At 38.9% G+C, this 17,849-nt stretch overlaps 1 pseudogene; it reads right to left on the bottom strand.

Annotated features, from left to right (window-relative positions):
- Positions 1-3,396: 3,396 nt before the first annotated feature.
- On the bottom strand, positions 3,397-4,005 carry LOC149174411 (heavy metal-associated isoprenylated plant protein 45 pseudogene; annotated as a pseudogene).
- Positions 4,006-17,849: the final 13,844 nt, after the last annotated feature.

Here is a 17,849-nt window from a genome sequence, read left to right as displayed (position 1 = left end):
ATGGTGATGCCTTGTCTGTATGAGGAAGGTCCCAAAACAGAAACAAAAACAAGTCATCGAGTGGGAGATCTAAATCTCTAGGAAAACCTGTAAAGGTGTGCTGGAAATGTGGAAAGGAAGGGCACTACAAAAGGGACTGTAAAACTAAAGCCCCTGACAAAAGAATGGGATCTGATGATGCTCCTTCTGCAGAGGCAAAAACCACCTCAGATGAAGGTGAGGATGTGTACTTGGATTCTTCAAGTACATATGTAGATTATCAGGCATGATTTATTGACTCAGGTGCATCCTTTCACTTCACTCCCCATAGAGAGTGGTTTTGTGAGTATGAGAAATATGATGGTGGTGATGTCTTCTTGGGGGATGACAGGAAGGCTAGAATCTTTGGTCTTGAAAAATTCAAGTTGAAGTTGCAAGGTGGAAGGATTAGAACACTTCCATGTGTTCTGCATATTCTTGCATTAGCCAAAATTCTGATTTCTGTAAGCAAGATGGATGGTGCAGGTGTAAAAACAGTGTTCAAAAAATATACCTGCAAGATGGTTCGAGGACCACTGGTATGGATACGAGGAGTTCAGATTGGAACTATGTACAAGCTACAAGGTAGCACTGTTGTTGATGGGTGCAATAGTTATGCGGTCCCTAAAAGTGGAGCAGAAAATCTAGTGGTCTCTGGAGAAAAGATCATGATATGGCGTCAAAGGCTTGGACATATTGGAGAGAAGGACCTTCGAATACTTCATGGTAAAGGTATGGTAGAACGTCTGACTAATAGCTCTCTAGATTTTGATTTCTGTGAAAATTGTGTATGTTAACGCTCGAATCTGCCTCAGGTTGAAGGAAGGTGAGGTTCAAGGCAACATCAAACCAAGCTCAGCCTCGTAGCTAGCCCTACGACGATAGGAGAGGGCTCTCTCCAGTCAATCTCGATAAAATGAGCAATAGGGTGCGAGATGACTAAAAATGGGAACTGATTTTAGGCTAGTAAATAGATAGGAGACGGGTAATTTGAAAAATGACTGGGTTTTCTGGGCTGTATGGGACAAGGACACCATGAGCAGAGATTTAACCAAAGGCATAGTATATTTCATAAGGCGAGATAGGCATGAGGTTTTAGCAATCGAATTGAATTTACATGAGGTGGAAAGTCTTTAAGAAAGCTGAAAAGGGAATTAATGTATGAATCCTTTCCAGGCAGAAGAAAATACATAAAATCTGAAACTTCCTCGAGGCAGAGCAATGACTGAATTATACCTTTCTCACTTGAAAGTATTCAGCTGGAAACGATCATGAATGGACTGCAAAACAACACATGATACATATGAAACAAAGAGAAAAACACATGCCAAAACTCATACCGCAAGAATCTTATAAATCAGAGCTGCACCATTTAATTATTTCTCTGTCAAAACTGTACAGTGGTAATGCTGGATTTTTTCCTCCCACACTTTTTCTCAGAAACTCAGAACCCTTGACACATAATTTTTCATATAATAAATAAACTCAGGAATGGGAAAACAGATTGATTGAGAATAGGAGCCGTTTCACCTAAAATCATGAGAATAGGAAGAGTCTGATCTAAAAAGGAGCAGCGTTACATTTTGTTTGTTGATGACCAATTAAAAGACAGAATCTGGAGCATAGAGTCTTTGAATTGCAACTGCAGTTAAAAATAGACCGTCGGTTCCTTTTTCTCTGCTATGATGGGTGTCTTTGTTTTAAATGTAGGCATTCATTCTGTGACTGTTCACTTTCCTTTTACCTGGGCCCTTTGAATAAAACTAATTTTTTTCATAACAATAGCCCCATGTATAGAGAATACGCTCCAGGGATGCTTGTATGTCTATTTGCTGAAAGAAAGTAACATCTGGCACAGTCCTTGGACAATCCACTGCGATCTGCCACGACATATTTCTCATCTTCAGTGCGCTCAACATTTGTCATTTGAATGAAAACCAACCTTTCAATAAACACGCCTTTGAACGAAGACTTTGCCATAAAATCCATCGGCGACATGAATTTGATTGCCATAAGAATGCCGACATTCCACCTATACATATACGGTTTTGTAATAATCCACGGTCCAAGCTACAATTTCTTGACTTTTTCTAGGACGTTATGGAAATCCTTTCTTGACGTTGGAGACTTCAAACACGACAACAAATCAGTCTCAGAGTCTAAAGATGTTGGCTCCCGACGAAGGAAAGGCTGCAAAATTGGTGAAAGATAAACATGAGAATCAACTGGGTGTAAACTCCCACTGCTTGTTGCAATAAATGTAACAGTTGAACTCCTAACCCATTGGCTTGGATGACAAAGTAGAGGAGCAGCCCGCTGAACTGCATCAAGAAACAATCTTTTCCTGAGTAATTTTTCTTTTGAAAGAAATGCCAAACATTTCAATGCATTGACAATGATTTCTTCTACATGTTCGTTGAGAGCCTGCTCAATATAAGGCAGAAGATACTCCTCCACACTCATTTGGCCAACAAAATAACATACATGTATAATCTGTTGAAAAAATACAGCTTGTAACTGTTTATCATGGTCATTTAGAAAAGCAGGAAGAATTGGTAACAAAAATTCATTACATTGCTTCTCTCCAAAGAAATCACATAGTTCTTTTACATGCTGCAGCAATGCACGCCGAATAAGTGTTGTCTGCTTTTGGTCCCATCACCAAATCTTGTATAACCTGAGCTATTGTCTGCCGTAACTGTGCAAGTTCTGCATTGCCGTTACTATTCTGTTGATACCCAGGAGTTTGTGACCCCGGAACTTGAGATGGACCAAATGGAACTTTGTTGGCCTTATTAGAAACATTTGATCGATCTAAAATGGTCATTTCATTCAGCAACTGTGACCTTATTAGAAAACGAGAAGCAGCTGCAGCAATCTTATATATGTTCTCGGCATAACAAATGCGGACACTCTCCTCAGGGTCATCTGGTAACATTGAGAGCATAGGAAGAATATACTCTGGAAATATCTTTGCATCACTAGGGGGAACCCCTGGACTAATGATAATACATCACAGATAGTTTCCAATGCAGCACACCGCACAATAGCAGCTGGATCAGAAAGCATAGCGACAACATAAGGAAGAACATGTTGCAACCGGGCCTCATCATCAATATAATATGAACAGTTTCGCAATAACAGTATAGCACCCCTCCTTGACTGTGTAAGCGTAACACTTCTAAGGCATGAACATAGCAAGGAAGCAATCAATACCATCCCTTCACAGTTTGTGGTATGTGGCCCTGTGACAACATCATCTGCCAAAGTTATCTCCACTCCTTACTCATGTTGATTATCGCTAACTTTATAGTTTCAACAGTGCCAAGAAGATCTAGGAAGCCAAATTGTAAATATTGTCTACTCATTGAAGCCAGAAAGCTGATTTTGGAGGCAGAATGTCGATGATATTGTGTTAAACCCTCCAATTTCCGGGTCAGCCAAAGGAGGGTGCTGATCATTAAAAATAGGATATAAAACGAACTTCTCCTATATATATTTACAAGCCACCGCAAAGGTTTACATAACACTGCAGGCATGTGGGTTCTCATCACTGAACAGGCTGGCTGCTTTGTCATTCATGACTGCAGAGGAAGAAGGAAGCTCAGAATGATAGTAGTCATCGACAGTCCCATTGTTATATCCATGTGTTTCGTAGTTGTATGTGGAAGCTGCAGGAGTACTAATTTGCTGATAATGGTATTGCGTTTCGTATTTGTACGTGGAAGCTGCAGGAGTACTAATTTGTTGATAATGGTAATGAGGACCATAAGAAAGGTAGTGACTGTCATATGGGTAAGGCCAGAATTCGGCCTTCTTACCAGTACTTCTCACAACATCTAAAACGGTCATTTGATTGGCATATCCGGTCACTGTCACTTTCTGCTGCTGGATGTCTATGTCGATCGCGTCCACTCCTTCAAGCTTTGACAAAGCCTTCCATACTTTTTGATCACATCCAATGTAGTCCATGCACACTTCCATTTCGACAATATAGTGAATGCTGATGTAGGCAGCCGCATTGAGCACTGGACTCACCCTCCCCTCACAGATACTCGAATATCCAAAACAGGTCGAAGTCTTTCACCATTTAAACTCCAATGTTTTCGCTTCTAAACACATCATACATGAATAAAATCACTGAACAGGCCCTATCGACTTACTTGGAGAAGAATTGAGCTGAAACAAATTGAGTTTTTGATGAATCGATGATGAATTTCGGCCTTGGGGCTCTCTGTGCCGCACGCACTCCCAGTGTGCCACGCCAGTGTTAATTTACATTGCGGAGGAGCGCCCAATGTGTCGTGCGCATTCTATGCGCCACATTGTTCTCCAATGCGCCGCACCAAGATTTCACACAGTCACGGCTTGAAAATTTGCAAGATTTGCCTTCTCTTCACTAAACCTCGACTTCAATCGACCCTTTGAATACCAAATTGACATTGATACACATAGAAACATTTTCACAAAGACATGACTTTGATTTCTTCTGATTCGGCAAACCAAGTTGTATAATTTTGGCATTCTGGCATTTGAATGCAAACTTTGTTTTGTTTGATTTTGCTTTGTCTCTTTGTGCTGATGATGTTCTTTTTGTTTGTGCTTTTGTAGGGATAGGAGCAGCTAAAGTTGCTGCCATTGAAGAGATGTACAACTTTGAAACACTTTGACAAATTACACATTTATTAGAAAAACACATTTGATGATTTCTTCTTCAAAATGGGGTTTTGAAGAAGAATCAATCTCGCATTATTGACGATGACATTCCTGAAATAAAAACTTACTAAACCTCCCTCTGGCCTGCAAGCGTTATTTCACACTTCCGGAGACAAAACCCTAGACTCAAGAATTAAAATGACTATTTTTGACCAAAATGGCATTTGATGACTGCAAATGACAAGAAATGAACCTTGGTGAATTTGACTCTGACAGAGGACTGACAAGACTGAGTCTGACAGTGTATATGGGAAGCATAATCGGGTGAGTTTCCCCTCTGGTGGTAAGAGAGCGAAACAGATATTAGAGCTTGTGCACAATGATGTGTTTGGACCTGTGAAGGTTCCATCATTGGGTAAGTATGTGTACTATGTATCATTTATAGATGACTTCTCAAGGAATACATGGATATATTTCCTTAAGAAGAAATATGAAGTCATTGACAAGTTTAGAGAATTTAAGGCTCTAGTGGAAAACTAAACAGAGAAGAAGATAAAGGTGCTACGGACAAATAATGGTGGAGAGTTTTGCAAGAAGGAATTTGAAGAATTCTGTAAGAAGTGTGGTATAGCACGACAAAATACTACTCCATACACACTTGAGAAAAATGGATTTGCAGAAAGAATGAACAAGACATTGATGGAAAGGGCAAGAAGCATGCTCAGTTGTGCCGAGTTAGGACAGGAATTCTGGGTAGAGGCGGTGGAGATTGCATGTTACCTGGTCAACACATCACTTTCTTCAGCGTTGGAGGATAAGAGTCCATAAGAGGTAAGGACTGGTAAGAAACCTTCTCTTTCACATCTGGGGGTATTTGGATGTGATGCATATGTACATGTTCCAAAGGAGAAAAGAACAAAGTTGGATAGTAAATCTAAAAAGTGCATCTTTATTAGGTATAAGGATGGTTTAAAGGGTTATAAACTTTGGAACCCAGTAATAACGAAGGTTGTGTACAACCGAGATGTGATGTTTAGAGAGGTGAAAGATGTTATTAAACATGAAGTCCAAACAAAGGAACCTGAGAAGATAGAGTTTGAGCTTAAGGAGGAAGAATCAGACTCTACAGCAGAAGAGGAATCAGAAGATGAAGAGCCACAAACTCCAATTGTGAGAAGATCAATTCGAGAAATAAGGAAACCAGAAATGTATAGTCCATCTACTTTCTGTTCAAAATTTTCTTTATCTATTACTGGTGATGATCCCAGAACTGTAAAGGAAGTAGTAGATTCAAAGGATGGAAAACTATGGACAGAGGCCATGGTTGATGAAGTGACATCTTTGCACAAAAATGAGGCTTGGGATCTGGTGGAGTTGTTAGCTGGAAGGAAACCCATTGGTAGGAAATAGGTGTTCAAGAAGAACACAAATGTAGAAGGAAAGGTGGAGAAATACAAATCTCGGTTGGGAGAAAAAGGTTATTCCTAGGTGCCGAGAATTGATTTTGGTGATATTTTTTCTCCTCTTGCCAAGGTAGCTTCTATTATATTACTTTTATCTAATGTTGTTGCTTTTGATTTTGAGGTAGAACAAATGGATGTGAAGACAACATTTCTTCATGGGGATCTGGAAGAGGAGATCTACATAAAGAAACCTGAAGGCTTTGTGGTGAAGGGTAAGAAAGAATTGGTATGCAAGTTAAAAAAATTCTTTGTATGGGTTAAAAAAGTCACCAAGGATGTGGTATTAGAAATTTGATACATTTATACGAGGAATTGGCTTCACCAGAAGAAAATAAGATCACTATGTGTATTTTAAATTAATTGATGACCGTGCTATTTATCTGGTCTTGTATGTGGATGATATGTTACTGGTTGGAAATGACAAAGAAATTATTCAGGATTTGAAGACCAAATTTTCCTCCAAATTCAACATGAAAGATCTTGGTGCTACAAACTGTATTTTTGGCATGGAAGTTAAAAGAGATCGAGCAAAGAGGAAGATCTAGTTAAACCAGAGGAAGTATGTTGAGACAATACTGCAGAGGTTTAATATGCAGGATAATAAACCAGTGTAGGTGTGAAGTTATCTACTGAAAAGTGTACCAAGACACAAGAAGAGGAAGAGGACATGTCCCATGTTCCATATGCAAGTGCATTCGGTAGCTTGATGTATGTGATGGTATGTACTAGACCAAACATTGCACATTCAGTGGGAGTATTGAGAAAGTTTATGTCAAAACCAAGGAAGGAGTTGTGGACAACAGTGAATTGGGTTTTTAGGTGTTTGTGTGGCACTAGTGATTATGGTTTGTGCTACCAAGGAAGACCAGGATTGGATAGAGTTTTGGATATTCATGGCTTTGTTGATGCAGACTCGGTTGGAGATCTGGATCGGATAAGATCTACAAGTGGGTATGTGTTTAACCTATTTGGAGTTGCAGTTAGTTGGATGAGTAGGAAACAATCTGTAGTGGCTCTATCAACTACAGAGGCAGAATACATGGCAGGCACTCATGCAAGCAAGGAAGCAGTTTGGTTGCAGATATTGTGTTCAAGTATGGGGTTAGTACAGGGAACTATAAGGATAGAGTGTGACAGCCAAAGTGCAATTTTCTTGGCAAAGAACCCTACTTACCATTCAAAGGCAAAGCACATTGATGTTCAGTATCACTTTGTGATGGATATGATAGAAGATAAAAAGGTGTTGCTGGTAAAGGTGGACACTTTGAAGAATGCTACAGATACATTAAGGAAATCTGTGAGCTTTGAGAAGTTCTCTTGGTGTAGAGAAACAATGGGCATTACAGGGCTGGATAAATGGCTATGCTATCCTATGGCCCCTTGTGGAAAGAAAAAAACATGTGGGAGAATGTTGGGTTGTGTTATATTCTTTCCATGACTAGCTCCCCTAGTTAACTGGGCAGTTAGAGGGGGGCCAGAGCCCCCCCTTCATTACGCTGATTGTGCAGTGGAGGGGTGGACCCTATATTAGGTGGGTAGACCTACCTATGGTTGTGTGCATGGTTTTCGCACATGGTTTTGGGCGCGATGCTTTTACAGTCCATGGTATTGGATGCTTCGGCATGTATATATATGTATTGTAACATTGAAGGAACATAATGAAAAATCAAGCTGGTAGTCCCAGTTTTGGGATCCAAGGGAAAATCGCTATGTATATGTGTTTTATGTGTCATTATCTCACATTGTTTATTTTCTGTGTTTTAGAATTCATATGCAGGTAATTTCTGTACGGGGTTAAAACCTACATGAAAGGGACACTTGCCCCCAAAGATTGACTAGCACCCGCTAGAACGAGATGTTACCCCTAGTCTGCAAGCTACCACTTGTCAACGCTATTGATCCATCTCTCATCCATTATCAAACTTAGATCAATAGCCATTTTACCAATAAATTTGTTCTTACTGCAACCTCTTACCAAAGCCACCATAAAGCACCTTCAGCGATCTCTAGTTGCTGACCCAAACACCATCATCTTCAACAATTTATGATTGTTGATAAAAACACCATGTTCTCTCATAAAAACACCTCAACAACAACCTCAACAACCTTCTCTCATGAAGCATCCTAGCAGCATTCTGTTGCACACACCTATGCAACAACCAACAACTCTTACAACTTACTCAACCAAAATCTGCTTATTCGAATTATTCCTTTAAAGGAATTTTGGATTGATAATTTTTAATTAATCTTTAGTTATCTTTCCTTTGATATGTGCATGAGTCTTTAATTTTACCTCTGTCCTATTAATTTGACTTTTATAATTCTTCTCTTCAAGTCCTTGATTCCAATACTATTGGTCAGAACTCAACCTCTGAGTTTTCTACTCAAATCTATTGTTCTGGAAATTTAACAGGTTTTAGTTGGTATTTGTTAAGTTTTCCAGTCCTCCAAACTTGGCTTAATTTTCCAAAACTACCTCTTAACATAAAATTCCACCAACATGTTGGTGAACAAGTTGTCAACTTGTTATGTCTGGAAAATATACTAAATCTGCCTCTTACCTATCTTTTGCTCTCAACACTCCAAACTACGAACTCATTCACACTATTTAGCATTCTGCTATTTTGTTTATGTTTGGCTTAACTTCCAAACAGTGACTACTTGTCACTTGCCAAATTTGTCGACTGTTCATGCCAAAGCATTTGCGACTTTATTAAAATGCTGCCAACTTGTTATTTCCATGCACAACACTTTTTTGTAGCCCAAAAGGCCTTCATGGCCCTTTTCTTATTTTAACATAGAACTGCTGCATATTTGAAAAATTTGGCCTTTAGGTCCTCTTCGCAAACACCTTACTTATTTTCCTTGGCATAAGACCATGTTTCAGTGACCGTTGGCTTAGGCCCTAGGCACTAAGCCCTTTCAAGCCTTACGCGGGTCAATTATCTATATAAATGTCATCCTTTTCTTATGTTTCTATGCAAAACAACCAGCGGTGAAGTCCAAGTGCTAATCTGGATCTCCCAAGAGCCTTCACAACTCTTTTCTTCTGCCCCAGGGCTTGTTTCTATGTGAAATGAACCAAGAGACAGGTCTGAGCACTAAGCCCAATACTCCCAAAACTATATTCCTTTTGCTTCCGCCGCACCCCTGGTCTCTTAACAGTTGCATGGGATGTGTGTGGGCGCTTAGCCCATAGCTCCTCTATCTCGACACATCCCTTTCTATCCTTTTCAAATATTTTGGGATCCAATGAGAAAGATGATCTGTCAATGGGGTCCACCCACTCTCATTCCTATTTTTCTTTGCTCTATCACCATGTCGCGACCCTTGCTCCTACCCAATAGTTTCGCTACACTCACCACTAATAAATTGTCTGGATCTATCTAGCACGATGAGATGGCCGGTAGGATCCAATCGACCCTCTTTTCTTTGGCTACCACTATCCACTGTTAATGCCTACATGTCCCATCACCCGCTTCCCAGCCACTTCTCTGCGCATAAAATCTAAATCATCGGGCTTCAACCTTTGGGATGATGCCAGGATCACATCACTCATGCCACGTGTCGATCTATGAGTGGTACACGTGTCCACTAGAAAAGGGCTATTTGGGTGCTCAAAATTTTTGAATTTTCCTGCCACATGTCTCGCTCCTATTGGTCATGCTGGCGTCATCATTTTCTATCGTCTAGTCCAATCAAATGCTGCCACCTATCCTTGTCAGATAAGAGAGAGAAATTCCTCCTTGAGGCCTATTTCACAACCCAATACTTTATTATTTTGATTTTTTTCTTCCCAACCTTTTCCTTTATTTTTACGCCAAAATCCTCCGGGCCAGCTCTCTGCTGCACTTCCTGTTCTTTTTTACCATCAATTTTTTTCCTTCTGGGCTCACCCTACATGGGTTGAGTTGGTGAAGTGGGCCTCCTGCTATTAAATCCTCATTGGTTGCTCTGTTGTGCCTCTACATTGTAAAATTCTACCGTGTTTATGCATTAATAGCCTGACGCCTAGCCCTTGGCTCTATAACTTTATCATCGAGTAATACATCGGTTGGGTGGGCTCCACCTACTCCATTCCTCCCATCATTACACATATGTGTGCCCTTTGCACATCTCTGAGGTACACCTATCAGGGTGATAATGTCGGGTGGTCTCCACCTGCTCGGTCCCCATTAGGGAGTATGTAATTGTTCCACCATGTTGTCCCAGCTACAACCACCTGGTTGCTTAGTCTTAGGATATAATATGCTTCCACCAAGATGAACCCTTTGGGGTAAGCCTGTCAACTAGCCTATACTATGGGCACCACCTCTGGCCAATAAAAACCTTATCTATTGTTTTTTTGTCTCTCCATGTTAGCTCGAAGCTCTCGCTTAGAGGCTCCACCTGTCTTGGCACTTGTGCGAACTTTGTTTGTGTGCCAAAGGTCCTCCAAAACCTTTGTTAACTTTGTTATTTTGGACTTGGGGTCACCAAAATTTGACTATCTCTAACTTTTGAATTAGGAGGCCAATTTCAACCTTCTATATATCGTTGGAAATATCTTTCAAAAATTTATTCATATCAGTGACTTACACCTACATCTGATATTATCTTCTTCTCCAGAATAGGCTCCAAAGCGCCTACACCTTTTCTTTGCCACCAGTGTCATTGCCTTTACTTTTGATTTTATTGTGCCACCTTTTCCATTATTTTTTCCATCAATCATTGCCTTGGCCACTAATGACAACATTTTTACCATTGCAGTTGACTTTGCTAACCTTTTCCATTTCACTTGCCATCAGTCATCCTTTCCATCAATGACAACATATTTCCAACATCTTGATCAAAAAATCAAGACTGATTCAAACTTGACAGCATACATATTATTACACAATGCTTGGAAATTCCAATACCATACAAGCAATCACCAAAGAAAATGGATTGAAAATTGAACTATCCAATAGTTAAACCACTACTTGCCCAAAAATTTTCCACATCAATGATTGATCGAATTCAGTGACAACCTTGTCAAAACAAGACAAAAGCCTCATTTTTATATTCTATGGTCAATGTGCATGAAAATTAAGGACATAGTCATAAACATGTATCCACTTGACCGTATTGTACATCTTTCCAATTCAATACAAATATGTTCCCAACTTACTTGACATGTATACAAATATGGAAACAAATCACCATTTTGGGATTACTGGATACTATTTCAAAACCAAATCCATGGTCTATAATGATTTCCTCACAAAATTCAAGACAAACCCAATATAGAGAACAACCCCAAGACAAATACCCAATAAATTAAACCTCTAAAGTGGGTCTGTGAAGCATTGTCCACCAATGGAAGTAGCACCGATCTAAAGCCCAATTACATAAACAAGTACACAATTTGAAAAAAAAAAAAAACACCCAATAAGCCTATATCCAAAAGATTAAGCAATCATTCATCAAAAACATTGGAAAAGAGCATTAACAATGTTAACTCTCTAGTACAATAAAATAAAAAAGAGTTATATATTACACCTTAAGGTGTTGAAACTACATTTTCATACATCACAACGTGCAGCCTCTTGAAATCCAAGATCGTGCGCCTTATTCTGGAGTTATGCTACCTCACTTGAGATCTGGGCGAAGATAATTTAACCACCTCATCCTGCAACTTTTCTTCCATTTTTTAAGCCTTGCAAAAAACTAATTAATACAGCCCTCTTTCAATATGAAATAACTTTAAAGCTAACTACTGAATATGAGATGATTAGCATAATGAGATTCGAACATGTTACCACAAGCTTTAGCTAGAGCACTCCATTGACCTGGGCCATGGATTGCAATGTAATGAAAAGACAAATTTACATGGTATAAAAGGACCTGTGTGCACATTTTAAAACTATAACCTGCATAGAGTTGTGAGATACATTATTGTACTTGTGATATGCCAGATTGGGTAACTCTTACAATGTTTGAAATATCCTCATGTGATGTATATCAAGGGATCTTTAAATACACTAATATTAATCATTTTATAGTGCTTTAGATCTCACGTTCTAATAGCTATCACATTATTTGAAATACTTTGATCAGGGGAAATTTTAAGGATGGAAACTTATCTTGAAGTTTAGAAATATTGGTGAATCTCACAAGTCCCTAATATGCAAACTATAAACCCTCGATCAGGGTGTAACACAAGGAAGGAAGAGGGACCAAGAGAGATGGGGTCAGGAAGGGGGAGGAAGAGTCCAAGTGTGCGAAAGGATAGACGAGGGAAATGGAGTGAGAGGATAGGAGCGAAGGCAAGTGGACGGGAAGGGCAGAGAGGGAACAACCCCTGAGAGAAGGAGGGTGGAGATGGATAAGGAGGACAGTGAATACGGCAGGGGTTCAGCAGGAGGGCGGGCAGAAGGACGCCAGCAAGTGGCAAGACGAGGGACGTGATCATACGGCAAGAGCAGCTGGGAGTAAGTGAGGGTTAATGCGAGGAGGTGGTAATTAGGTCGGAGGGTCACCATTCCAAGGTGACAGCGTAGGGATTAGTGGAGGGATTAGCGAGAACTAAAAAACACTATAAGGAACCAAGACATCCCCATGGAGGAGTGGGAAATTTTGGTTCCAGATCCAGGGAACTCTCGAGGAAGGCACTCCCTCTTCAGACAAACAATACAATAGCATTGGGTCATGAAGAACGTGATGTCAAGGGCCATGACCCATAATCAAGAACAAGTAGCTAGCGAAGGATCAGAGGTAAAGGAGAACGCCAAGGAAAAGGATCCTGTCAGGGCAGAACTCCTCAGGGAAATTGCAACAGTCCAGATACAAACCTATAGAAACAACTTGGCTTTGGGAAGAATTGAGCAAACACTACAAGACATGAAGAGGAGCAAGATGCTTGGCTCCAGTGCCAAAGCACCAGCTCTAGTAATATCCTCGGACGAGGATTGAAGCAGATGTACAGTACATTTTTGATAAAATTTTGATGAAAAGATTTTACTTGTTTAATTTGAACAGTAGTATAGATAGTAAATATAATGTTTCTAGATGGATAGAGAAAGACCTTTTCAAATTTTGGACAGGGTTTAATGCAGACAGGTGGCTATCTGGTTTCCTTCGGGCAAATAATCCACCTGGAGCAAATGGAATTCTGAATTTGAACAGCTAATATAAATAGAGGAAGTACCACCAAGTTTACCAAAAACAATTGCGAACTATAAAATGTTTATTGATGTATTTGTAAAATTATTCAAATTTATAATGATTTTATATATACTCTCTATATAATGTTGGCAATTTTTAAGGTAAAATAATGTTATATCGTATAATTTGGGTGAAAGGTTTTTATAAAAAATGGAAAGTGGCAAATATTTGTTTTGGAAAAATCATGGAAAATTAGCTCACCTGTGAATATAGGCCCCTAAAATTTTCCATGACTTTGATACACATCATGGCCCTTGAAATACATTATTACATATTAGTAGTTACAGGGTTTGGGACACTATTATATATCATCAATGCAGATTCAGAATAAAAATAAAGACCCTACTTCTCCATATCCATATCCATAGTAGTTTGATGCATCTTACAACAATCCAGAGACCTCATTTGAACATGAAATTGTAGAAGAAATACTACAGAATTTGATGGAAAGAAATTACTTCAAACGCAAAAACAAAGACCGAGATAATTGAAATATATGTCATCTCCTTTGTTGGTTGATCCTTGTCCAGATCCATTGCACTTTGTAATCACCATTGGCCCTTTTTTCGAGTGGGCGCTTGTTATACAGTATTTTGATGCACTCCCAGTGTCGTATCCTGAAGTGTCACACTTTGTGTCGTCAATGTCACAAAGTGATGAAAGTTGTCGCAAACAATGTATTCACCATGAAACATGTTTAGAACATCCTTGAATAAAAGGAATAAAACTTTCCTTGAAAGCATTCTGAAGAGATTATCAAAAACCTTATTTTTCAAGACCAACGTGTTTTTCATAACTAGTGACCCATGTTGATCACTTGTTGCATCCTACTCTCTTAGCGTTGTCAGCGCGACTTTTATCAAGAAAATCTGCATTACTTCTCTTCAGGAAGTTCTTCCCAAAATGGAGGAGAATCTTCTCTTTATAGAAGTCTCGAGAACGAGAAACTCGTTATAAGTGAATAAATATTGGAATGATACCTCCCATTCCTGGTCCTTGATCCTACTTTCATGGATCTTTCCCTTGAGATGTGGAACTTCTCCCTCCTTTCATGGATCCTCAACTCCCTCTCCTTCCCTATAAATGAGATCCCTACTATCCACTAATGGTTGGCTAATGATTGGTTTCCTTCCTAGTGCTGAACTATGCCCAATTGTTGCCCATTTTGCTAAGGAGAAAGGAGTGCTTGAAGGTTAAGGCTAGTACTTTGAAACTTGCCTAAGGGAGGCTTCCAACATCAAGTCTTAAGTGATTGTAATGCTCCCTTTACCATATGTTAATAATAAATACATTATGTGTTTGCTTTCCATAAATGTGTCAATTATTTCTCATTTAGTGTAATACTCCTTGAACTGTTACATGGTTTATATTTTAATGAATTTGTTTATGTATGTGTTTGTAGTCTCCAAGTGATTTTCCTTCCAGTTATTTATCTATAACGGTGAAGAGGAAATTGAGCTTGGAAACAAAATAATCAAGAATGACACCAACAAATTTTAGCATCAGAGTGAGGTAGGTCATATATCATCCTTTGTGTTTTCTAGTATAAACTGGGAAAGTTTACATATATTTGTGTTCGTTTGTTGTTAGATCCTCCCATAGGACTAGAGGGATCGTTTTTGTCCGCATAAAGGATTTCCTGCACACAAAAAATGGCGACTCCACTGGGGAGTACATAACTCTTCAAGCCTCCTTTGTATTTGGTCTCTTTTGATAGGTTTGGACAACCTCTTAGTGATCCATAACTTTGATTGATTGTGGATCCACATTCTGAGTGGTGTGTAGTTTAGACTGTCAAATCTAGGTCTTTTTTCAACTTTGTTTGTTTTTTCCTAAGCTTTTCTTGCCCAAAGCATTTTTTTATACAAAAGAGGGTGCTGCTAGCATGGATGTTTCTGCTTACAGTGGTGTTGAAGACCCTGTCAGCACAAATTTTGACCATTACAGCCGCGTTGGTCCAAAAAATGAGTTTTTTTTAGGGTTTTTGACAGAATATATGGAATGTCTTGATCTATAAAGTCTTTCTCATGCTCTGTGTGCATAGAATTTTGAATTATTTTTGTTAGATTCTTTGTGGTTTGTAAAATTCCATCCCATTGTCTGAAGTAGTGAAAGAAAATTTTGGTTGAGTCTTTAGTTCTTTGGGTCAAATAAATTTACCATTTGATACTTGTATGTGTGGAAGGAATATTGATTTGTTGTTGGTTAAATCATTATTAGTCCTTTTGAAAACCATAAAAGAAATGAAATTTGCATTTTCTTAGCTTTCATTATAAATTTTACTTTTCGAAATTTCATTAGATTATATTGCATTGAAAAGTTGTTTTTGGGATTATCATTGAGAATAGATTACATTGTTTAGTGTTGAAAGTTGAAAAGAGCATTCTCATTCACTGAAAATAAAAAGTGAAATTTTTTATGTAGGTGCATTTTAGTGAATTGAAATTCATTTTACTTTTGGTGGGTGCATTGGAATAGTGAAAGTGAAAGTTCTAGTTATGAATCTTTGTTTGTTGCATGCTTGGTTGTTGTATCAATGTTTGAACTTCTTCCCTATGCTAGATAGCCTTCATTGAAATGGAAGGAGTCTTTTTCTCATATTAGTTTCATCGTAGGTGTGTTTAGGTGACATCGATTTTTCAGCCTTGAAACTGAAAGATAATTCAGGATCAACTTTAAAATTTATTTCAATTAACCTAAGGAGAATTTGAAACATTAACAAAAAAATATAAAGGTCTAGGCCAGAGACATGTTCCAACATCGTTAAACGTAGGAGTTTTTGTTGTTTTCCAACATTGCATTCCCGGGGTGAAATCTCGTTCCACGTACGTAAGTGTACATTCTCCATGTACCTTCGAGTATATCAGATGGCACTCCAAGCATGAAAAGTATAAAGGAACACTCTCATCGAACAGTTATGCATTAAATAGCACTACTACAGACTGCACTCCTACGTATTGTCGAGTATATTTTGGGATTCCCCAATAGGTTGTTATCCATCCATAGGTAACTGAGTTTTCCACCTTATATACCGTGATATACCGAACACAAAATTTAGGGATATTTGTTGTCGTACGTTAATTCCTTGGTTCACCAAGGTGTATATTGTAGTTCACAGTTTCTTAGTAAACCTTTATGCCTAGTTACCCCCTTTTTTTTGTTAAGTTCTAAAATTAATTGACATTGGAATAACATCCTTCCCATGGAAATACTCCTTAATAGATCTTAGGTTGAGACTAATGGAAACAGTTCCTGAGTCTACCAATCAAGGAAACCCCTCTGCTGGGAATCATGGTCATTTTCCTTCTTTTGGAAACGTTTGTGCTCCTTATATGAAATTTTTTTCTCTTCCTGAATTTACCATTGGTTTTCCAGTTTGGTTATTTTCAACCCCTATGGTTCCGAATGTCCGAACTGCTTCTCAACTGGGTTCTCCTCCACCTGAACAATATCAACCTCCTATTGATCCTAAAGTTGACTCTTTACCTTCTTCACTTGTTTTGTCTTCTTCCTCTTCGTCTGGTGAAAGAGTGAAAGCTAGTAACCAGGTGGATAAGAATAAGAATAAAATAAGTAAGGAGGAAACCAAGTTGCCATTACTACAAATGCAACTAATGTGGAGAAACCTTCCAATAAACCTGAAAATTTTAAATTCCCTTTCATGCTTTGTAAGGGTGACCACCTTCTTAGATATTGTCCTGGTATTCCCAAGGTATTAGAAGTGTGAACTACAGGCTCACATTGGCCTTCGTCATCAGCCTCTAGGGATCATGCTGGTGACAAACCCTCAAGTAGTGATAGTAACGTCCATGAGAAAAAGGGTAAAGTCAAATTTCCATGTAAGTTATGTGAAGGGAATCATCTTATTCACCTTTGTCCTTATATGGACGAAGCCTCAAAAGTGTTGGAAAATCTTACAGCTTCTTAGCATTGTCTTCTGACTGGTTATCGAAAACATTTACCTTATCCTCCACTAGTTGACAAAGTGATTAATTAGAATTCATCTCTAGTAAATCCAAGTCTCTCTAAATGTGAATCCCATGAGTCTATTCCCGACCAGCCATTAGTTGAGAAAATGGTTGACTCAATTCCACCTGCACCTTATCGTACCTCTGTCATAGAGAGTGAGTCTCATACCGCTCAGGTTCTTCTTGTTTCTTTAGATCCAATGAATTGGGGGGAAATCCTCTTGTTCCCACAATACAGGGGGGCGATCCTCCCGTTACCATAATGCAAGGGGGAAGTTATCCCATTCCCATGGCACCCCCTCCAAGTAGTATGGTCACTTCCTTTGATTGGAGTCGACTGGTAGGATAGTGTATTCCTTCTTACGTGCCATTTCAGATCATAGTACATGCTTATAATATACCCATACCTGGCACAATCATAGATGAAGGTGCATTTGCTAATATTATGTCCTCAACTACTTGGAAAGATTTAGGTTCTCCGCAGCTTGTGCATGTTGCATATAATCTGTTGTCTTTTAACAACGGAACCAGTCAATTGTTAGGGATCCTTCCTAAGTTT

This window comes from Pinus tabuliformis, chromosome 4_1 (genome assembly GCF_031772625.1).
Source record: "Pinus tabuliformis cultivar Carrire ecotype Pingquan chromosome 4_1, CPIR1, whole genome shotgun sequence".
In the NCBI taxonomy this organism is placed as follows: domain Eukaryota; kingdom Viridiplantae; phylum Streptophyta; class Pinopsida; order Pinales; family Pinaceae; genus Pinus; species Pinus tabuliformis.
The sequence above is the reverse complement of the archived record's forward strand: the minus strand, read 5'-3'. Positions and strand labels throughout refer to the sequence as shown.